General features: G+C 45.7%; 1 protein-coding gene across 17 annotated transcripts in view; it reads right to left on the reverse strand.

Moving 5' to 3' along the window:
- NCOR2 (nuclear receptor corepressor 2) overlaps positions 1-23,796 on the reverse strand; it is a 256,199-nt gene that overhangs the window by 184,713 nt on the left and 47,690 nt on the right. Inside the window, exon 1 of one of the 17 annotated variants that reach the window (XM_042805492.1) lies at positions 18,870-18,892. The exons of the other annotated variants lie outside the window; for them this stretch is intronic. The gene's annotated coding sequence lies outside the window, so the exon portion shown is untranslated. Of the gene's footprint in view, positions 1-18,869; positions 18,893-23,796 lie in introns of those variants that run through there. 17 annotated transcript variants of the gene reach the window in all.

The following is a 23,796-nucleotide window of genomic DNA, read 5'->3' on the forward strand; positions in this document are numbered from 1 at the left end:
CCCTCTCTTGCCCCTGACATGATAGAAATGTGGGTGAGTTGCCATAATTACCTGATGCCTTAGTTCATCTGTCTGAAAGGTGAGAACAAGACACTCCCAACTCACTGAAAATACCACTTCATCCACCTTCAGAAGAGTTTTAAAGAGCCCAATGAAAACACACTGCTCCAGTTCAAAATAAACTTTTTTTTTTTAAGCAAGGACACGCTGAAATAAGATTAACAGACTGTTTTGTTTCTCAAGTCCAGAGTAATGTTACTCAACTTGTGGTCTACAAACCATGAATGGTGTACAAAAGACGTTAGGAGGCAGCCCACAAAATGACTGCAAAAGACCTTATTAAAAGGCAACTACTAGTACCACCATACTATATAGACAGGGCAAATATGCAAAAATGCTGCTAGCACCACCAGAGCACATTTAATTCAAGAGTATTGACAACAAAGCTAATGTTTAATTACATTAAATTATGCAAGCTTTTGGAAAAAACAACCAAGTCATCTTTACTCAAATGCCAAACACATGACAATTTTCCTCCTCAACCAAGAAAGAAAAGGTATGCATCATCTTCCAGTCAACTCATGTATTCTGAAATAAAAGTTAAGGGGACCTTTGTTTATAACACTTAATTAATACTGAGCTGTAACATTCACCTCCAAGAGACCAACCAACCCACCATACTTAAAAAACCCCAGCACACACTTGTGTGCAGCACAGCAGAAAAGGATATTGGCTGTCGGCAGCCATCCCATGGCCTGTAAGGGCATTGGCATGCCATGCAGTGCTAGATCAAAACCAGACCTGAAAAGCAGTGAAGAGATTTACCCACACTTGCTTTAAAGGACTAGTGGAAGCAAAAATAATTAAGATGTGATGAAAATGAGTGGAGAGACATTCCTAAGGAATGTTACACCACAATGTAACAGTAATGGATTTGTCTAATCAATATGTGCATGAAATTTTCTTGGAAGACAGTTGACATTATACACAAATATTTGTATGTACTGTATCTATTAAGTCCTTTCAATAGGAAAGCAGGCCGTCTGCCATAAATTTAGGGCTCTATTCAGAATAACAAAGACAACCATGTCAGTGTCTGCAGCCTGGGAATCCACAGTAGCGTTCAATCACAGCAGGGTACAGAGGTTTTAAATTAAAATAGCAGCACAGGGTCAACAGGAAAGATCAGGCACATCCTGAGCTCTGCTGCATGGAAGAGAGGTTATTTCAACCCCAGGGGTCAAGGCTTGTACCTGCATGTGATCTTAAAGCATTTTTATTGCTTTGGAAGAATAAAAAAGCAGAGCTGGGCTGGCAGCACCCTGCACATCACGGCCAGACCCTGGGGTTCCACAGGTGTTCCTCAAACAGTGGTACCCAAAGCAGTCCTTGCCCTGTTCCCCAGCTCACCCCTTCACAGCAGCCCTCCTCCCTCTTCTCTTCTGGCCAGATGACTTCCCAGCCTGACTGGCAGGGTGGATGCACAAGTAATTACAGCAGCAGATCTGGGGCAAGAAAGGGCATTGCAGCACCATGACAGAGCTGCCCAGGGCACGATGTTACCCTTGTAAGAAGGTACAACCACTCCCTAAGGCCATGGAGGGGACGGCAGAGCTGAAGTCTCTAATCCTGGTTTGCTGCCTCTTTGCTGGAAACCTTTAGGCTGCATCAGCTCTCCCACCACAGCACGGCTCCACGCAGACCTGGTTCTGATCCCTGATGAAAAGTGACTTCTCTGCCCTCCTCCTATCACTGCCCAAAGCAGCACAACAGGATTTGCAACTTGTGTTTCTCCTTTTCAAACTTTCCAAGCTATTTTGGGCACGGGACCCATGTTTAGCTCTGCCCCGAGATAACCTTTGCCAGCATTTGTGTACAGATCTTGGCACCGCAGCTGCAAGGAGCAAGGTCAGAGGGTTGGATTTTGCCAGCCCCACTCCTGGTTGTGTTTCAAAAGGCAGGTTTACCAGACAGGCTGCTCTCGGCAGTGACACGACTGATGCTTCTGCAGAGGAAAGTGCATGCAAACTGTGAGATGCAACTCCTGCTGCTAACCCCGACCTGCAGTAGAATAATCTGGTTTCTTGGGAGCAGACATCTGCACCACCTGCCCCACCACGGACACCCCTTGTCGGATGAGCACTTGCAATGGGTCTCACACAGTTTACAAACCTCCCAGCCCTTGGCAAAGAGGCTGCAAGTGACCTTGTGACAGCTCCCAGAGGAGTACGTATGTGCTTAAGTGAACAAGACTGACCCATTTCTCTCTGCAGGAGTGCTGGGCTTGGACACCACTTCATTAAAATGCAAAAGCCACACACCAAGTACCAGGCTGGCCACAGCTCCAGCCTCAGGTCAGCAGCAGTGCAGCTGGTCTGAGCCTTTGCTTTTCAAATCCTGCCATAACATGCCGCTCCCTTTGGTTTCCCCACTCCCATTGTTGGATTTTGCCCTTCTAATTAAATTTAAAAAAACAAAACAAAACAAAAAACAACCTTAAGCATCTCCTGGTTTTTGCAGTTCAGACTGCAAAAGCACGCAGATGACCCGTGGATAGTTTGGACGGTGAGCTTGTCAGCAGGGAGGTGATAGCAGAGCTGCCCCCTTGCCAGGGCACCCACGGCCCCGCAAACCCACTCCCACGCTGCTCCACCGGGAAGCAGAGAGAGCCAGCACACACACGGCCACACGCAACCCACTGCTACCGACTGGCAGCTGCAGTCTCAATGCCCAAAAGGGACACTTCAAGTAATTAAAGGTACTGACTGGGAACAGCAAAAAAGAAACCCACACTAAAAAAAAAAAAAAAATAAAGGGGAGGTGGGGTTTGGATCCATGCACAGGCCATTCATGGAACAAATGAGTTATTTTAAGTCTAGGCTGGAAATAGAAAACAAATTAGACTATGCAAGGCCTTTGTTGAAGATGATCTACAAAGACAAATGGAAATGCCTGGAGAGGAAATCAAAAAAAAAAAAAAAAGCTAAACATGAAACCACCCAGGCCCTGGAACTGCAAAGGGAAGCAGGGCAGGGGACTAGACAAGGAAAGGAAGACAGTGATGGTCAAATCTAATGCCAGAGCACAGATTAGGCCACCAAAAAGGAGACAGGTAAGAAAATCAGTACAAGACAGCAAAAGTGAACCAAAGGAATTGACTAGTAAAATCCCAGTGATGGAAAAACTGCTGAAAATACCCCATTTTCTGATGGAAGCCCAGCCCAAAGCTCCAAATACAGAAACGCACAAGTTGAAACTAAAGAACAGATCTGCTGGGGCAAGATGTGCAAAGGCACAAACCAAACCCTCTTCCTGTTCTATCCAAACCCCTTGTCTGGCAGCCTGAAATGCTGCAACACTTGTCCCGTGCTGGCACACCCACCCTGAATCCAAGGCAATTTGGGGGCAAATGCAGACAGCCTGTTCCAGGGCAGAGCTGCTTCTCTCCCCCATCGCTCCCCAGGCCCCTTCCTGCACACGCTGTACAACATCTCTTTTATTTCAGCTGCCTCCTCCTCTTACATTAAACATAGGCTTAAGTATTCTAACTGTTATGCAGTACTAATCTCAGTTTAATAAACACACACAAGCAAATTTAAAATCAAGAAAAAAAAAAAAAAAACAAAACAAACCACAATTCCTTGCCAACATGCAATAATGATATAGTAACCATACGACTATTTCAGCCATGCTCCCAAGTACATTAAACAGCACATTAACAACCATCACTGTAACAACACACCGTCCCTACACCCATTCGCAGCTCCCAGGAGCTAACCTAAACACCAGACTATCCAGATAAACAAGGCTTTTAAAATGCAAGGGAGATTATACAAAGCACCTGCGAGATTTATTTATATATTTTGCACAGAGTATGTTTCTCATTTCATTTTCAAACCCTTCAGTTCATATTGCTAAAGAGACAGGTCCTCTGATGTCTTGGGCACGTTCATGAAAGCTAAGGGAGTCATCTCCTCGAGATCCTTTTGTTGAACAAATTACTCAGCTCAGGAGTGACATTTTCGATTATTTACATCCTGAATAAAGAAGGAAAATTCATTTTCTTGAGTTCCTAAGATAAGTTCTTTGAGGCGGATTGTACTGCTAAACATTTTCTCCTTTCGCACGTTCCCAATTTCAAAGACGACAAAACATCTTTGCCTCCTAAATTATTCCTTTTCTTTCATGATCTTCTAATGATTCAGAAGTCTAAACTTCACACAAGGATCTTTGAAGAGCACCAACTGCCAGCATAAAAGCTGAACTATTGTGACAAACTGCAGAATTTAATGCCTCCATAGGAAGACATACGCAAAAGAACAAAATACCCTAGGGAACCGAAACAAAGCCTGCAAATAAATTAAATGACCTGTAAACTAAGGTACTCAAAAATATATGAGATGCTATGCAGCTGTGCCATAAAATATCACTAAAAGAGAGTCATTTGGGAGCAGGGCTGTTTCAGACTAACCCATTTTACTCCAGGTTTGCATTGCAGTCGCTATACTTACCCAGCACATTGCTGCTCCTCAGATGCAGGATGGGAACTTAAGCAATGCTAACTCAATTGCTTGTGATCGTCTGTCAAATACCAGCTCTGAACCCTCCACTAGGCCTTTCTCCTAACATCCCTTGGGTAATTACTAGCAGATAGAGTCAATTTTCAGCCCAGGTTAATAACTGAATTCCAGCCATTTGTTCCTGCACATTGCTGCTGCTTTCATTTCTCCCCAGGAAAACTGATGAGAAGTTCAAGCTCACTGGTGGCCCAGCAAAAGGAGCTGCTCATTAGTTCATAGCAGATCAGCCAGAGAGACAGGTCTAAGCAGTAGGAGCCATTAATTGGGTATGTTCTGCTTTCCTTGTCTAGGTAATTAATAGCTTCTAGACAGAAAGTCAAAGCCTCTCTAGAGGCACCAAAAAAATTTTAACATTTGCATACAACATGTAGCACCTCACAGAACACGGGACAACTTGCAGCAAGGGAAGGAGGACAGGAGAACATCACCTCCATCTCCATCCCCTTCTCAAATAGCCCTGTACACAAAGCAACATTTCAGCAAGAGCTCTGGCACGCAGCAAGCACAATGCATACGGCATTGCCCCTTCTGAATCCACGAGAATCTTACCCTAAAAAAAGAGGGGGCTTGCACATCTCCAGCTCTCTCCAACTTCACTCAAAGGCAAATGGCACTTTGCAGGAGCCAGGCTTTGGGTTATGTTTCTACAGACAGGCTTACAAAGCAGATGGGGATTCCTGATGTGTTTAATAACTCAACCCACACAAGTGGGCAAACGGGATTTCAGCGCTTCCCTGCCAAACTCAGTCCTGCTGACAACACGTTGTCCAAAGCCATCAGTCAGTCCCCAGCAGATGATGAGTCCTGGCTTTCTGATCAGGACACTTCTACAACTGCAGCCTGGTCATACCCTTTATAATTTGCCTTTCCTGAGCTTGAAGCAATGTTTTCAGCCTGTCGTTTACAGGCTTTTGGGAGCCTGTGGACTAGTTTGAAAGAGTCACTGAAAGGTGTCTGGAATTCATGCTACACAGATGTGACACATCTCAAAGGGTCCACTCTTCCACTGGTAAGCAGTAAGCACCAGCAAGATGGGTCAGAAGTCTCCAGCCTCCCTACACTCTCGTACCAGAGGAAAGGGAGAGTTTTGCCTTGTTTCCCAGGAAAATGCCCAGTCCCTGGGCTATCAGTCCACCTGGTTTTGCAATTGCTATTTATTAACAATAATTATTACTACTTAAAAAAAAAAAAAAAAAAACACACACAACAAAAAACAAGCACCAAAACAAAACAAACCTCAGCTGCCAAAATCAAGCTATTCCTAAGATGACTCACTGGCCCAATTCACTGCTGCCACTCTGCAGGCACAAGCAGGTACCTCCTGTCACCCTGCTCCTACTTGCCCTGGGGCTGAGGTTTCAGGTGGTTCCTCACCCTCCAACCAAGTAGCAGAAACAAAGAAAAACCACAAGGGAAATGCCTGACAAAGCAACCCTCATGAGCTGGGAAGCACCTCTCCTGAGCAAACAGAAGGTCTAACACCGAGGCATTTCATTTAGACAAAACTGGTCTGGACAAAAGCACAGGGGAAGCTAGAAGAGGAAACAGCATAGTCATAGTCCCAAGGTCAAATACGTCTTCTGGGGAGCTACAGAAACAAATTACAGCATAATAATCTTTCCAGAGTCCATCTGGATGCTACTTAAGGCTGCTTCCCAGCACGTTCATGCATTGAGTTTATAACCTTGATGATGGTCTCAGATTTAAATTAAGATGAACCCTGGTTAGTCATAGCAAGGGAAGACATGGCATCTGAAATGGTCTCTGCTAAGGCAGTGAGTTTCCCTTGGTATCAAGTTGACACAGAACCGCTTACACAGGAGTAACCAGGAGGATTTCCATCACTTCTGCTTGGGCAGCTGAGCTGCTCATGGAACAACTGCAGCTAGCAGCCCTGGTATCTCAATGGGAGTAGCCAATGATGCTGGATTTCACTTAAAATAGCTGCGGTGCCCATGAGGACTCTATACCGAAGCAGAGACAGACACAGCCCTTCCTCCTGCCCCATGGGAGCCCTACAAACACCCTCAGACCCCACACAGGGAACACAAATCCGAACAAGCCACCTTCCCCTGCTCTTCACACCCCGCCCCAACCTCTACCACTGGGCACAGGTTGTCAACAGTGGTCCCATGCTGCAGGGAAGGTCTCCCAAACCGTCACACAAACATGACTCCACTCAGATGCCCTGACTTTGCAGACCCTCCTTCTGAAGGCAGCCAGAGCCCCCTGCTAAGCACAGACCCTGTCCTTGCAGAGAAACTTGCTGTAGGAAAGGTACTGGAAAATGCACTTCTCTCCAGGAGAAGTTGACACACAGAAGAGTTCGGGGGGGGAGGGGGAGGAATATATATATATATATATAGCCTAGTGCTTTTTAAGCAGCCAAGAGGCAGTAACAGCACTCCAGGTGTAAAGCAGTCACAGCAGGGTTTATTCCTCCATGCAGCTGGTTAGCATGTGCATGTTCCTGAGGTTTGGTTGGGATGGGGGATTCCTTATTTGTTCATATTTTGAGCTGCAATTCCAGAAGGGTTCACACCAGTGAGTACCGATTACAGCTCAGTAGGAACAAACATGCCACTGCAAACTGGAAACACTGCAAGTTTCTGTACTTTCCTTGAAAATCCTACAGTAGATTAAGGGGTGAAGGCGCTTTTGAACACATTAATGTGTCCACTGGAATTAATGTCCTTTCTGTGGACATTAATATAAAAGTACAATGTACTTTACAAACTTACAAGGAATGTTTAAACAAGGAAACCCTGAGAAAAGGGTAACTCATTTTTAAGTTGTAGAAGAGTTTTTATGGATGAACGTAACTGCCTCCACTCTCCCCCCCAAGGAAGTTCTGTTGCACACTTTACCCAGGAAATTTAGTCTGCTTTAATACAGAACACTTGACCACATTTCAACCGATGCAAGAACTGCCCGCCCTGCAAAAGGAGCAGTGTCATCCTCCCAACAGTTGGGAAATAGAGGGTTTCCTACGCAATCACTGCCAGACTCTCCCAGCACTTCCAGAGTCTCCCAGCAGCAGCTCCACACAGCTCATGGGTGCTGCCTTGCGGGACAGAGACGACCCCAGCAGAAAGTTGCTAACTTTGGCAGGCAGGATAGGGAGCTCCTAGTCCTCCCTCCCACAACTCTGGTTTAAGGGGTGTGGACTGGCTTAATTATGCCCCTCAAGGCAGGAAGAAGTCACTTCTCTTTAAATACTCAGACTTTTATTGAGTTATCATGTTTTAACAAGGTCAAGGCTTGAACAGTAAACTCTTACCCAAAAGGGAATTTGCTGCTTCCCCCCTCAGTTTATTTCTAAGCCTTGGGTTAGAGTTATAAATTTTCCAGACAAAGAAAAATCAAGGGGAAAAAAAAAAAAAAAAGTATTTAAGCAGTCAGGAAGGGTAAGCTTTCATTGTCATCACCCTATCACAGTGTCCCAGAGAAGCAGCTGGCACTCACACACAGCACCCACAGACGTCCCCTTGGAGGAGGGTGCTGCAGGCAGGGTGGCAGGGAACCAGAACAGTGGGGTGGCTTCACCTCCCATCACCTCCTGCCCAGTGCAAGGGTGAGCTCTGGGAACCCCCCCATACCTTAAATCCCTGAGGTCTCGCAGTGAAAAGAGCTGCGGAATAGCTGGCTGAGAAACAAACAATGGGGCACTGGCCACGGGAGCCAACCCCTTCTCCCCATGTCTCCTGTGGCATGGCTGGTTACCAGTTAGCAGGAAATCTCCAGGAAGAAACAAATAAATATTGCAAACACATGCTAAAGGTAAGCAAATGAATGCCAAATTGTTTGACAACATGGAAAGAGGAATAGAAATTGCAGCCTCCCCCTAAATCACCTCCCTTGCTCCCCCCTGCCTGAAAAAGGCTTCCAAGTTTTGTTTTTACATCAGCCACTAACAGGGCAGGATCATTCCCACATCCCATGAATCCTGACACGCTCTTTTACATTGTCAGCTTTGCCACAACATCACCAAGTCTTACAAGCTCAGACTCCTACAGAAAAGCACACCATCACCTCTTTGAACATATGCCATTCACCAAGGCAGATCGTTTAACCACGTGCAGCAGAAAGTCACTTGCTAGGCAGGAGCAGGGACAGATTAAAAGTTACCACAATAAACCAACAGCCCTCCCTTGCCAAACTTCACCTGCTTCCTACAGTTTGATGAGAAAGGCAGAGAGAGCATCAGGACATATGTCGCTCAACCTGCAGTTGAGTGGTTTTACTTGTTGTCCATTTGAGCATCTCTCAGCAGTAGATACTGAAGTGAGAAAAAGTGACATCAAATGGGGCATAAAGCAGTTTTAATTTCTCCATGCAGGAGTTTGTACTGGTTTGACTGGATTTGCTTTTAAATCAGGTCTGCTTAAACTGGAGCAGGTTTCCTGCTGAAATTCAGATATCCCATTACACAGCTCATCCCAGCAGCCAGCTCTCTACAGCTCAAGCAAATGGAAAGTTGAGCAGTTCATGGAAAAAATGCTTCTATACACAGACAAAGAAGGCAGATTAAAAAAAAAGTCCCCTATAATTTTATATGCAGAATTTACCTTTAGATTTTGGTATCTGGTTACAAAGGAGTAAAACCCAGGAAGCCAACAGACTTCTAAACAAAACGCAGGATACAGTGCTTGGCCTGCACCTCTTCTCTCTCAGGGCAGCCTTCCCCCTCTCCCCACCTCCACCCCAGCCTCTTCAACTAAATTCAAATTTGGCACCACGTGCCTCCAAGCAAACCATCCTCCTCTCTTTACAATTTTTAGTTCTCTCAGCACAGACCAGGCAGAGCCCCAGAAGAAAGTACAGAACCCCACCTGCTCTAGCAAGAAGCCAAGTCAGCGGGGATCGGTGTTAACAGACACTGGCATTACCAGGGCTCTGCTCTGTATCAGCAAAAAGCTCTGTCAAAGCTTCTCCCGAGGATAGCATCTGCAGACACCAGGTAGAAGCAAGAGCATCTCTTGCTGGTTCCCAGATCTGGGCTCTGCTCTCAGGCCAGCACAGGACAGACTCATTCCTCATCAAGAGAGGGGAGAGATCATTTAAGCAGGGTGCTCGATGCCGGTACCGGGTGATGACAGATTACACAGACCAGTAATGCCAAAGCAAACAGCGTCTGTCCCAGCACACAGGAGACCCGCACAGTGAACACACCACTGCCAGATCAGCCCTGCGCCTCGCTTCGAGGGAGCAGACTGTACTTCTGTGCCTTAAAAAGCACCAAGAATAATCTGTAACAAGGTACTTAAAACTTCAACACATGAAAGGCCTAAAATATAATTTCTGTCAACCTAATAGGTGTTACAGGTCCACAGTGTATTTTATTACCTAGATGCTAATAGAGCTACATCAGGTCACATTTTAGAAGTTACAAATAGTTTATAAAGGCTTAATCAATCATTAAATAGGTGTTTTAATAAATGGTTAAATCAATCATTATAAGCCATAACTCTCAGTAAGCTGTTGGACTTTATAATAATATGCAATATCTCCAGGTGAGGTTCTCATATCTACCTATAAGACATCATCATGTTACAGACCTGAAGAACAGAACACATCATCATTTCTTAACTATTCGTACATAGACTTCAATGTAAATATAGGCCATACATGGTCACATTTCATGTAGGTGATGTTAAAAATACAGATAAAACATTGCGAAGCACTAAAAAGTGGTCCTTTGGGATGGCACTAGAGAATATTTAATAAAGTCAAAAGCTGCAGGCTAATTTCCCCTGAGAGTTCCCATTTAGAGACTGTCGCAGTGAGAATCCATCACAGACAGCACTGATTCACCCACACCAGAGAGAAAAAACACCTCTTCCTTCCCCGCTGCCAACCACCAGGATATCACCTTCAGTAAATGAAGGAAGCATCTCTTCCAGAGAGCTGCCTACAGCCTAACACTTCCCAGCTGCTGCAAGCATGGCTGGTGAACCTCACTCACTTGCTCCACTGGCTGCAAACTGGAGCATTAGCAGCGGCTTCCAGGGGCTGCAAACATCCCACCATAGGTGAGCATTCGGAGCAGAGAGAGGTTATCTGTCTGCTCAGATGCTTGCTCAGCTTGGAGGAAGCTCCTGAGAGCCTGAGGCTTGGAGCGGTCAGGACTTCAGGAACTGCATGTTCCAGGTCTGACCCATGATGGGAAGCTGAGTTTGCTCCACTGACCCAAAAAGGAGCCGATGCTTGGGAGCAGCAATTCCCATCCTTGCTCTTTGGTTGCACATACGAGCAACCTGTGCTCTCTCCTCCAACTGGGGGGCTCTGAACGCAGACAGGCAAGGTGACAGAATGAGCCTCTCATCTTCAGATGGAGCTCATAACACTAAGATACTTAACACAGAATTTCTATGGGGATGAGGGTTAAAAAAAAAAAAAAGCTATCAAGCACACTCTCACCATCATCCCCAGCAAGGAGAGACCAGGTGTCTCACCTAAGCTCAACCTGGGGCTGCTACGTGTCTGGGAGGAATGGGAGGAGAAAGGGCCAACTGAGCAGAAAGGGAAATATCTCTTCAACTCCAACAAGACAACGTCCCTGCCAAGAAACCCTCTGCCAGGTCCTCATTTGCTTTACTGAGAGAAGTTAAAAACAATAAGCAGAGGCACACACAGCTGGAGCAGATGTTTTTAATTCTTCACGGCTCACAAGCAGCAGCTCTTCCCCTCCTGCTCCCCCATCTACCCTCCCTGCTGGCATGTGGCGGTGGGAGTGGGATGGAGCAGAGCCCTTCCCCAGTGCTAGAGCCATCCCTCCAAGCTCCCACCCCAGCCTCTCTCAAACTGCCCTGGGGTGGGTTGTGATCAAGCTCTTCCACTTGCTTCTCCTTGTCCTTCGTGCCAGGTAACCTTTGTAAATACTCCTTAGCCATCCCCAAAAGCAAGTCAGGCTGCAAGAGATGCAGGAAAGTCTGTTTAACATGTAGACTGATGTGTTAAAATAACCTACTTCCAGTGGCACCGCTGTTCTCTTCGGCCTCCAACCTAAAGGTTAGTTATCAGGAGGTATTCAGATTTCAAAGTAAAACCGCTGAACTTTAAACCATTTAAAAAGTCTGTATTGCACCCATGTGTGAGAAGGGGAGAAGGGAAAGACATCCTGTCCACTGGTTTCAAACAATGATTTCAGGTCACTGTCCCTTATGCAACAAGTGCTAATCAACTAGGATAAGATCATCCACTAATCAGGATTACAAAATCGTCTTCCCTCGACAGTGTGATCTTCCACTAATATTGTATCACAGAAAATAATATAGAAAATATTTCAAGAATTGCACTTTGAGTTACAGCAAAACATGAAATACACAAGCAAAAGGCAAAATCTTTCCTTTTAACTGCAAGGGTGACACAAACCACCAAGGGGGAGCACAGAAAACAAAACATCACAGCTCTGGTGTCAACAGCAGCATAGGAAAACCCAGGCAGTGCTGAGACGCCGCAAATCAAACCAGTGGGGCTCAGTTCGGAGGGAAGATGCGAAGCATCACCAGCTGACTCACCCCGAGAAGCCGGGATTTGATGTGCTCTGCCTCCAACGGTACTTCTCTGTAGCTAGAACTTATATCTGGGCAGCACCTTCCTGCCCAAGGATATGGATAAAATGGATACGGACACAGTCTAAGACATCCAACCCCTTCAGAGGATTAAGGGCAGTTTTTTCATTCCTGCTCCCAGCCCCAGGCACACGCTCCCTCTACTTGGCATTGAGCAGTGGCAGCTCCAGGAGCTAAACTGGCAGACAACTACCCTACAAAACTTTAAACCAACACGAAATTTGCAAATAAACATTTAGAGATCACAACTGAAATGCACAAGCCTCTATACCTAGACCCAAATCTAGTGATTCTGAGCGTGGATCAGAAGTATTTTCAAAATTGTGCCAGAAATTAAAACTTATATATGCAAGTAACACCATTTAGGGATGAAGACTTCCCAGGTTCCCATCACCATTTGCACAAGGACTTCTATCTCATCCCACTAATCTCTGCACCAGGCAACAGTAGACTACTCCATCAATGACGTCATGGGCAGATTTGATTACAGTGTTGCTTACATCATCACCCACGAGAGATTATGCAGCTTTCCAAATGGCACCAACAGCTTCTAAATAGCTTAGGTAGAGGAAGCCACGAAGAATTTATATTTAAGAAGTCTCACACTGTTAATTTAATGGAAGAACTTTTAACAGTATCTTTTGGAAACATCAGTACATGGACAAAGTATTTTCACATGCGGTTGCTAATGTTAGTGAGCCAGCACATGCTTCTGAGAATATTCCTGGAAAAGTCACACACACACACACACACAGCGAGCGAAGGACTCTGCAATAAGGCAGCCAAGACTGAGTCTTTGCATGAGTGTAACCAAGAACGTCACTGCTGGTTGCAGGGGAACGGGCGGCCCAAGATTTGCCAAGTACACTATAAGGAATGTATGCACTGAACCATCTCTCTCCAGGATGGGAAGAATACTTAGAAAAGCCTATTTCAATGACTCTCAGCAGAAGGTAACGAAGTTAATAACAGGAACTCAACTGAGAACCAAACACCCATTACAGAATCTGGCACCATGCGGCTGGAAACATGAGAAGGACAGTGTTTTGCTGTCCCCATGCCACACACCAGCGTTAGATCTGTCACGGGTAGCTGCTTCTTGCTCAGCCTTCCCTCCTCTGTGTGGACTATTTGCAGCAATAGCATTAGAGCAACCATCAAGCAGATGCTTAAAAAATGCAGAATGACGTTCAAATGACATCTATCCATAAATCAGCCCAAACCACAAACATCTGAAGAAGATTTTCACTTAATCCAATTTACTGTAATCTCTCTCTTTAGTTAAAATGACAGAAATGTCAAAATGGGACTTTACTCCTCTGTCAAAGCATCTCATGGTGAAAAGGAAAATAAGCAGGCTCTCACACGCAGCACCACTTATTAGGTTAGAAATGTCAAAACTGTACTTTGATTCTCACTGTTAGCAGTCTTATCCACATGATGTGCCCTTCTGTTTCACTTAATTTCCCCCAAAAGAGAGCACAAAGCATATGTCTGATGCCAAGCACCATCTAGGCAAAACCACAGGTTACCCATTTTTTGTTTGAGATGACGCTGCACTCACCTCTGTTCAAGGGCACACAGATCCTCCTAGGGTCTCTCTTATATCACATATAAGCAGTCTTATTTATCATCAAAGCTCTCAGGAAGACTGCGTTCTGCTGCTTTTTATAAAATAAAACAATGATCCAAGCCTTCTCAACAGACCAACCATAAATTGCTTTCCCCCCATCTCTCCACGTTAATTAACAAACAGGGTAACCGACTCTCCGCCTGGGAGTCAAGCACATGTGCATCCACATATATATTTCCATGTGCAAGTGTGTGTGTCTTTTTCCACAATGGTCACAAAAATTAAGCCATTAACCAAGAGTCCAGGAAAGTGAAAGAAAAATACCTACTGTCAGGAGCAGGGTCTTCATGCATTATTTAACGAGAACTCTGTTGGCAAAACTGGTGTTGTTTTTATATAAAAGCTAATAGAAATTGTACCTCCAGGTGTCAAAACACTGATGGTAATTCCTGCTGCCTCAGACATCTTGATGTTTCAATTTTAGCAGTATGAGGAGCCTGCAGGGAATCCAAGAGGGTAAAGTGCTTGTACTCAAAGAGAAGCAGAGAGAAGGAGAGCCTTTTTATTTCTTTATAAAGGGCTCAGGGGAACAGTTCTACTCACTGGAATTATCAGATCTGGTTCCCCTGCTCCTTCCCTTCCTTGAAAGAGGAAAGAGCAAGATAGGCTAACAAGGAGTGATTGTATCATGTCGACAGCAGAGGGAAAAAAAAAAAAAAAAAAATCAACGAGGCTGAGAAGCATAAAGACAAAGAAGTGAACAGAAGATATCATTGGGGAGCAGCAGCACAAGAGCAGCTGCAATTAATGGGATGCTTAAACGATTTCCACAGAACGGACAAGCTGCAATGGAACAGGAGTTTTGAAGTTGGGTTTTTTTTAAGTTTGTGCCTGAAAGCACAATGGCATGTTGGACACCTCCCCAAGTCCCCTGCCTTACTAACTTCCAACTGCACTTCTTCATTTCCACCCGTGGTGCTAGGGAAGATCAGAGCCTGTATCTACCTGCACAAGACCAAAGCCAATACAGGGAAGCTTTAGGCTGCTGACACTGCTGCACCTAGGGCCCTCAGGTACTCATTTATATACAGAACAGCTACCTGCTGGCTTTCAGCTTAAAAAAGGATTTTAGTTCCCCACATCAGCAAATGGAAGCATCTCCCAGACCCTCCTCCTGGATCTTTACTGTCCTTGCAGAGCACTGCAGATGCTGGCCAATTCGCCAGTCTTGGTGTTTATTCACTGCTCAGGTACCTCCAAGGTCACAGACAACATCTCAACTACCTCCTCCCATCCTCTTCCCAATTCTTAACCTTTTCATAGCTTTTTCCTAGGATCACATTGTATAAGGCACAGTGGAAGCAGCTGCCCACCTCTGAAAGCCACTGCTGACAGGTGAGGGATGGCTGCGTACAGCACCCCATAGCGCAAATACACAGGGGCAATGAACCTGTAAAAGCAAACCCAAATCTCTCTATCCAGTGCAGTGCTTGCTGCCAAGAGCTTTTCAAAAGTATTAAAATAAAGTGACTGTTGACTGTTGATCTCTTGCTTTCCCTCCCCACTATCTGCACACCACCTGCCACCCCACAACTCCTCTTTTTCTGATGCAGAAAAGATTTGATTTCTGAACTACATGACAAATCCACTGACAGTCTGCACCCCTTTGGGCCAACTCTGAGGATGGGATCATGCAGAACGGACTCAGCCCACTGCACCTCCCCAGAGCAGTGATGGGGCTGTGAGACAGTAAGAGCTAAAGATGCATAAAGCGTCCTCTTCCTAACCACCCCAAGAAGGTACAGCAAATTTTAGCAAAAATCAGAGCCACAGCAAAGGCACGGGGCAGTAATAAGCCCTGATAAAATTTAAATAAATTATTATAGCACCTATGAAATAGTTGTGGGGCAAAAACCTTAAAACCATAGACAGTCCAGGCCACCATCCTCAAGCACTGCAGCAGAGGCTGCAAGGCAGAGGGTAGATCCTCACAGCCCTCAAAATCTGCACTCCGGGGCTGCAGCTTCTAGGAAAGCCCCAAGGACCACCTCATGGTCCAGGCACTCCTGTTCCCATATTGCTTCAACCACAGAGGAAAGCAAAATCAGGATGGCAGGGGGGACAGGCAAGGAGAAGACAATAGCTCAGGAATCCACAAACAGATCAGCATTGCATTCAAGGGAAAAAAACCCAACTTCTCCAGGCAGTCACTCAGACAGGGACACAAAGGTCTTGGAGAGATCCTCCACTGGGTCATGAACTTTTCCAATCCTGTTGCAAAAACAGTGCTGAGGAAATTCCCAAGGAAAAGTAAATGGATGCAAGAGCGAGCTCAGCCAAGGAGTACCAGAACTGCTGTCGATCACATTTCACCTAAGCACATGCCCAGCCTTTCACTCACACGCTCCTTCCACCCGGCAGCCCACCGAGCAGCACCACCACTCCCCGGACCTGCACCCAAAGCATCCCAGGTCCTGCCTCACATCCAGAGCATCCCAGGGACCAGGGCACTCCTCTCCCACCCGGATCTGCATCCTGCAAGCTTTCCCCTAACAGCTGTACCAGGCCCCCTCCCCACTCACAAGTCCTACTCAGGCATCACTTCCAGCTCACTAATATTTCAGGGACTGACGGTCATTACTCCCAACTGCCCCAAGAGAGACATTTGTTGCCTTCTTGCTCCTCCAGCCATGTCTCCCAGTGCACGGTATAAACTTTAAGAGGCAATGACCTCATCCGAGCTGGGAAGAGGGAGGCAGGGGAATTGGCTATTTGCCACCTTCTCATATTTCACATAAAAAAAAAATAATTTATGAGAGAAAGCCCATTTTATCCATCTAAAAAAGAAAAAAAAAAATCCCAAAATCCCATTAGAAGCAGCAGGCCTGCCCTGGAGTGCATCACTTGTACAGCAGCTCCTGGAGCAGCACCTACCTGGGGTGGTACAGAATGGGACCCACAGCACCCTTCGAACCTCTGCTCCAGGGCATAGCCCCCCAGCACCCCTGCACACCCCACTGCTCCACCGACTACTCAGGAAACATGAGGCTATGGTACAAGCATCTCCTCTTGTCTTAGTTAAGGCTGACTCCCCATGTAAGCACAGGGAGTGACTTCCAACTCTAATTTGTAACTGCTCCAAAAGGGCAATTAAATAGGCAAACCATAGCTGGCAACTGGGATTTCAGTTCAGCTCTCTGGGATCAGGCCATCAGACAGGGCTCTGCAATGAGCAGTAACTGCAAGGCATGTCATTAATTTTGCCCAGACATGTATCGCACCCTATTTCTGAATACGCATATAGCATGTGTGCGGCACACTGTAGATGCAGGATACACGAATCCTGCATACTCACACATTTTATATACTCGTATTACTTATGTTATAGATTCACACATACATTACTCATAGCTCTTAAGAACAGAACATACAGTTCATCTTGGCACAAATCCCAGAGGAAGCAAAAAAAAAAAAACCAAAAAAAAAAACCCTTGCAGTAACAAATCTAACTCGCATTGAGTCCAACAGCAGCATCTGTGGTAGGAGTTAGAGCACTATTATGGATCATTAAATTATTGAATTATTTTGTATAACACACCCATGTGTCTGATAATGCCAGGCAGGCCTGCTGTTTCAAGGAACATTTCCTGACTCAAAGCATGCCACCACTTTCCTAAGTTTTTGCCCATAGCTGTGGAAAACTGTGGAAAAAGTAGTTTATTTCTTCAGTGTGCATTCAGCTACCTCTCACGTACTTCAGTTGCATGAAGGCACCCCTATATTTCAAGTTAGGGCCCAAGCACGTTCATATGGAACTGTAATTGTCCCTAAAAAGTGCAGTATCTCTGAAGTTAAGCATGCTAGCTAACACTGGACTCCACTCTCTAGAGCAGACTGGCACAGCAGTAGGGATATCTAGTCCGTACACACCATACACAATGGCAAAAAGTCAGATTACCATGGACTGAGAATGTGACACCCTAGGAGGACACTGTGCAATGAAGGAAAAGTGTAAAAAATAAATAAATAAATAAATAAAAAAAAAAAATCACAGCACATGGAAACTTCCGTACGCCTTTGTAACCTCCGCAGCAAGTTTGCAGTGTATCAAAGCATTCTTTCCCCTAGCTTCTCCAGACACAGGCTTCCTCCACTCTTAGAAGGTCTACACCCACTGTCAGCAAGATTTAAAAAGTCAGAGCCATAACATACTCATTTTCTGAAGGAGAAACGAGCACAATGAGGCGAGGCAGAGCTCTTCTCAGCTCAGGAGGCACCGACACTGCCCCGATCCTGCCCTCGTGTCCCACCCACAGCATCCCCCTCCTCATCAGCGCCTCTCCAGCAGCAGCAAAAGCGCGATCCCATCCGGGCAGGGGATTCCCACAGCACCAGAAACATCCTCCCCAGGCTACAGGACCACGACCCTCAAAACCAGCAAAACCACCCGACTCAAAGTTTTGCGAGCAGAGTTTACCAGCAGTAACTCCCTTTATGTGACAGCCAGCACAAAAACAGCAGCTGCAAACTCCCACTGGCTTGACCGAAGTCAAAACACCGCACACTGCTTTTCAGGCAAACCCAAATTACAGCATCATCTGCTAACTGTTCTCGGGATGAACAAACCCACATTAATTACAGGCTAAACTTTGCAATTCACCTCTCAAAAACATCAAACATCAGAAAAACTGCTTTGATCACATTGACAAATCCCTCTCCAGACACCTGAAAGATGCATGAGACCACGTTAAGCAAAAAAAAAAAAAAAAAACAAAAAAAAAAAACACAACAAAACAAAACCAAAACTTTTTCTCTCCTTTTTCCTTCTTGCTACCCCTCTCCCCCAAAAATACACGTTCCACACCAAGGAGGACTGGAGGGATAAAATCACCTCAGAGAGCAGCAGGGGCTCGCAAAACCTCACACTTCACCCCCGTCAGCAAACGGCTGGCCACCTCCGGGCAACCGCAAAAGTGTATTCTCAGCCTCCAGCACTAAACACTGTTTCTGTGTCGCCGGGCCAAGTCCCAGTTTTTCAAAGCAACTTCTTTCTGCTGTGGCCTAGTTTAGCTCTCCAGACAAAACGCCACCAAAACAAAAGCAGCCCAGCCAGCCCAGGAAAGGAAGGAGGGGGGTACTTACCTAGCAGCATCCCCACATCACCTCCACGACCTCCTGCATCTTTAGCAGCCACCCTCTCAACTTCAAAATAAATAAATAAAGAGAGGCCACACAGCCTTAAAACCAAGCTGGAAATGAAATGGAAAGCCTGTAATTATTTCTCAATGCTCCTGCCAGTCTCAGCCTATAAACACAGTGGATTACATAAGTCCACCCCTCCTGTTTTGAAGCCAAAAGTATGAGCTTTTCCTCCAGCTCTGGCAGCAAGTAATAATTCCTCGTCGGCATGGCAACGCTGGCTGGCTTCCAGCAGACAATGGGCAAGTTGAAATACTGCTACGGCCTTTTTATAGCTTAGCTCTGAAAAACCTCTAAAATATTAGCTATCTGATGGCTAACCCAACTCGACAACCTCTCCTCCTTTAACCATTTCCTTCCTGCACCGCCGCCCAGCGTCACCCAGATGTACAGGTGGTGCTGCAGGGGATGCTGCTCTTCCCAGGGACAGCACACAGGGACCATTTCCCATTTAATGGATTTGTTGACTTCTCACCAGCGCAGCATCTACAGTAACTGCCACAGACTCAGCACGATGTTTGTTTTTTTCTGTTTTTATTTCAGTCTGTTACTCAGCAGGTACGTTTGCTCTGCTGCATTTGCTCCAGCAAGCTGTGCACAAGGTTCTCCTCTCAGCTAGCCTAGCTTGAGAAAAAACAGACAGCAAAATAACATTTGTGCATGCAATTTTATCATTGCCCTCCCGTGCGAGCAGTGATGAGGCTTGTGGGGCTCCATCCATGATTTGCAGAGCTGTAGGGAAGCAAGACACTTTACAAATCCTCTCTCAGCAAGTTCTGGGAAAACTCATCTGTCCTTTCAGGACAGCATTGCAGGGACATCCTGCAGAACCAACTGCACTCAAGATGCCCTGTGCCCCTCTGGCAGTGTAGGGCAACCTGTCCATAAACGGTTCGGGCTTATTCTGCAGCTGAATGAGTTAAAAGCATTAACACACCCCAGTGTGACTGAGGGCCAGCAGGAAAACTCAGAGAAGACACTCAAGACATCATTCAAGTCAGTGGTATAGTGAAGACTGCTGAAGTTAAGGAGTCTCATAATTGAGTTTCAACTAAATCCTACCAAAATGAGCAGCTAAGCCAAACGTGCAGCAGCTCCCAAGATCATGTGAAGTTAATATTTACCCTTAATACACAGACAAAGCTGCCCAGAATGACCCTGCTATTTCCACACCTTGGCACAGACCCTGACCACCTGAAGTCCAGCAAGTCCATCACACCAGCCTCATTTACACCTCCAAGCAGGAGCTCAGCGAGTGCCACTGCCATGCGCTGGCTCACTGCAGCTCTGAGTAAAACTCACCCCGAGGGCTGGGAGATCCTCCACAATTTGCTGAATTTTGCAAGTTAGCAAATAAGCAAAGAAAACAATAGAAATTAAAGAGACAATTAAAAAATAGCAGAGCCAGGGCCACCACAAAAATACAGTTAGCTCCCTTCTCAACGCTCAAAATAGTGTTGCCAGCATTCACAATCCAGCTCCAAGTCTGGCAACAGCTCTGGGAAACCCGAAGGCTCCTGCTCTGCGTTGGTGGCTGGTGACTCTCCACGGCCAGCCCTCTGCACACTGGCATCTCGCTGCCCCCTGATCTCAAGACAAGGCTTGAATGCATAACCCATGGGAGTCTTCAACACTCAAAAACCAGAAGGCAAACAAAAAAAGAACATTTCTTTCTAAATCTCATTAAGTCAGAGAGCATGATTATGATTTTTTTAATGTGCAAAGGTGGTAACATTGCTTGGAGCTCTAGTTCAATTAATTATTTTATGGGGACAAACATACTAGGAGATGCTAAATGCAAACCATAAAGGTTCCTTGGTTCCGGTCAGGCTTGCAGCTGCTCAGCCTTTGAGGCTGCCCTTCCTAATGCCACAGAAGAGCCTAATTCTCACAGTAACTATCCGCAAAAGAGTCAAGCTACAGTCTTAGCACAAACCAAGACGCAGCAAATCCTGGCAGATGATGGTTCTTATAGCAAAGTGTCTCAGACAGCCAAAAGTAACAGTTGTTGCCGCCGATAATTAAATGCACGTTGTGCTACCACAGAGTTTTACACAGGGGAGAAAACCAGAACTGGCACAGAGCATCCACCTGAGTCCTGTGTGCTGAGAATGGGCTGAAGTTAGGAGATGTCACCTTAAATCTCTCAATGCTGTTTTTTTCAAAGGAGAACTCAGGGCCAAATGCCTGGAACACTTGAATTTTCTAGGGGAGAATAATAGTTTCTTTTTTATTTTTAATGGCCAAGTTTCTGGGTTCCACCCCAGTAAGAAGTGAACAAGCCAGAGAACTGAAACCTAGGAACTTGTGTAGGGCTGGGATCTGGCCCTGCCCTGCTGAACATTGCACAAACACAGCGGCATTTTCTACTCCGCTACTCCTGTGAAACCTCAGTGGGTCTTGGGGACACCTTCCTGAGCAGACCTCATTTCATCCCAGTCTCCTGTCCCATGCCTCACAACCTCCTTCACAACTTGATATTACCAAGATGACATCTAAGAACATGGCTACAAAATACCCTACATCCAATCTGAAAAGGAAAAAAAAAAAAAACAAAACACAACACTATTTGGGAAAAAAAAAGTTGATGTTTCCTCCTGGGTGTAATGCACCATGTGTACACACCTGCAAAGATGCGGCACCTTCAAAGCAGGCATCAGGAGCCACAGGAAAGAGAAAATAATAAAGTCAGAGCTAAAGCATCTAAAGAAACCTTGGTACCCTCACACAGACCAACCTCCCTTCTCCGGGCAAGGAACATCCCCATCATGACCCCAGACGTGAAGATGTGTGATCCAAAATGGGGAATAACAAGTTACAACTACAAAGCCCCGCTGAAACTTTTAAAAATGGCATCACACTACACATGCTCTTCCAGCTTAAACCCTTAATTAAAGAGACTATTCTTTACAGCACTGGAGCCACTCCAACTCCCATTGTTAAATTTAAAATAAAACCCTGCAACCCCACAGCATCTGTAAGACATTAAAACATTCAATACTGACTTTTTTATTCAGCTTTAAGACATCATTTAATAATTTTTCCTCTCAAACCCCAAATCTAAGGATTTAAAGAAAATAACCAACATCACCTCTTACAGGATGCTTTAAATTAGCCTTCTGCAATAATATCCTTGACCTTTAACAATTCAAAACCGATTAAATGTACACTTGATCATGTACAGCCTCTGGACAGACTGCAAGACCAGGATGCATTCAACGCTGAGTGCCAGGACGAAGCAGACTCTGTAGCATGGAAGCCAGCTCCAAATACAGTCCATTCATGCACAGGGACAAAACAAGAAAGAGGGCAGATTTGACCACAGAAAATCACCATAGGCACAGAAAAAATACATCAGAAAGCAAATTTTAGTCATTGCTAATACAGCTGGAACCACAAGCCAGAACCTTGTTGTTATAACCTCCCTTATTCCAAGGTAGGTCTTCACTTCTGCTCTCTCTGGAGAAAGGGCTGCTTGCAGCCACATACAGCTCCTCTGACACCATTCAGGTAGTTCCCATGGTGTAGAAAACACATGTTCAGCCATGGCAAGGGATCCAGACATAATAATTTTCCTGACAGGACCAGGAGAAAAATACAAGCTTAACACCAGCATCCACAAATTCAAGGGGAGCCTCCATTCACTGCATGGGGAGCAGGATTTCAGACCCAGTCTCTGGGAATATTACCCATTAGCAGCCCATGAACACATGCTGGCAGACCACGACAAACCTCCACACATTGCCATAAAGCCCATATAACTAATGACAATGCTGGTATTTCTCCCGTAGGCAGTTTCACAGCCACAGAAACATTGTGGGATGGCAAGTAGAAGAGGAAAAGACTCACAGATTACCAAATTAGAGTGCCCGTCATGAAGCAATGGATGTGTAAGGTCACCCCTGCAACAGAGGCATGCAAGAAGGTGACCTGGATGAAAGAGGAAGGTCCATAAGGTTTGTGGACACCCCCAATGAACACAAGCTCAAGCACATGACTGGATTCTGCTCTGCCCAAGGTGCACCTTGTCCCCACGAGAAGCCTACCCAGGGAGGGGTACCAGATCTGGGACCGGTTCCCGCCAGCAAGGAGCCAGCCTACACACCAGTCAACTGCACAGGCACCTTCATCTCTGTTTGGGTGATAACATCTTATCCAGGCCACGTTCACAGGCACTCCTGCCTGTTTGCTCACCAGCAACTCTGCTGCACCGAAAACATGAAAAGGGCAGTGAGGCTTGCAGAAAATCCCAGTAAGTTATCTCCAGCAGTTCCCACAGCTAATTAAAGCGTTCAGTCATGTATGCTTTAAAGTTCACAAAATTAAAAAAAAAAAAAAAAAAAAATCACAAAAACAAATACAAAAGCCTGACAATTAGTGGAAGCAGGTTTGTTTGATCAACTCTCTCCCACCTGCCAAGTAATTCTGTGGCCACAGTAGCAAAACTTTCAGGCAACTGAGTTCTGTGCACTGATCCCAGCATAGAGCTCCCAGTCTCCTACACCCACAGCTGCAAGGCCAGGGCTAACCCACCCTCTTGCTCCACAAGCCACAGCCTTCAAAGACACACCCAGCCCCAGGTAAAATTACACACTGGTGATACCTGCCTCTACTAGTGGAGCCTGCAGCAGAGAAAAACCTTCACATGGGCCAAGCCGCGTCACAGGCTCCAACATCAAAAAATGCCACTAACACAGACAAAACAAGGAAGCATGTGGCACGTACGTAGGAACCAAAGGATGCTGGGTGAAGAACACAAAGGGAGATTGCAGAAAAAGATGACTCATTCAAGGATCTGTGCAAAAACTGGCATTACCAGCCAGCACCCCTCCAACTGGATCAAGAAGTCCAGCAGCAGAGTGTATCCCAT

The sequence above is a fragment of the Tyto alba genome, unplaced genomic scaffold (assembly GCF_018691265.1).
Source record: "Tyto alba isolate M040663 unplaced genomic scaffold, T.alba_DEE_v4.0 Super-Scaffold_44, whole genome shotgun sequence".
Taxonomy (NCBI): Eukaryota; Metazoa; Chordata; class Aves; order Strigiformes; family Tytonidae; genus Tyto; species Tyto alba.